Source organism: Camelina sativa, unplaced genomic scaffold (genome assembly GCF_000633955.1).
Source record: "Camelina sativa cultivar DH55 unplaced genomic scaffold, Cs unpScaffold11160, whole genome shotgun sequence".
NCBI classification, from domain to species: domain Eukaryota; kingdom Viridiplantae; phylum Streptophyta; class Magnoliopsida; order Brassicales; family Brassicaceae; genus Camelina; species Camelina sativa.
In genome coordinates this window covers 1-375 of record NW_010932207.1, presented here as the reverse complement: position 1 = coordinate 375, position 375 = coordinate 1, and the positions used below count along the sequence as shown (strand labels likewise).

The 375-nt window shown below is 40.8% G+C and overlaps 1 long non-coding RNA gene across 1 annotated transcript; it reads left to right on the top strand.

Annotated features, from left to right (window-relative positions):
- Nucleotides 1-357, top strand: LOC104775268. Its single transcript, XR_765799.1, has 3 exons — nt 1-18; nt 93-188; nt 281-357. It is a non-coding gene; the product is annotated as an uncharacterized LOC104775268 (long non-coding RNA).
- Nucleotides 358-375: the final 18 nt, after the last annotated feature.

Here is a 375-nt window from a genome sequence, read left to right as displayed (position 1 = left end):
GGCGATCTTGGGAAAACTGTAAGTACCGTGTAGTATATCACTGTGAATTTCCTAGTTTATTCATTCAACCTCTTATGCAAATACCATTGCAGCTAAGAACAGCTGGATCCAATGTCATCTTTGTTGCTCTCACTGAAATCTCCGACTCTGTTCTGAGAGGTGCAGAAATGAAAGGTGTTGACGGACTGGTGAGGACTCATCTACTTATGATCCGTTAGGCTGAAATTTCATTACCACAATGGTTTAAAAAACTATATATATCTTTTCTCTCTTCTGCCAGGTTAGCGGTTTCCACCATGGAATCCTTAAACTGGCGATGGAACCTTCAGTGATAGGAACAGCTTTGATGGAAGGTGGACCTGATAGAACAATTAA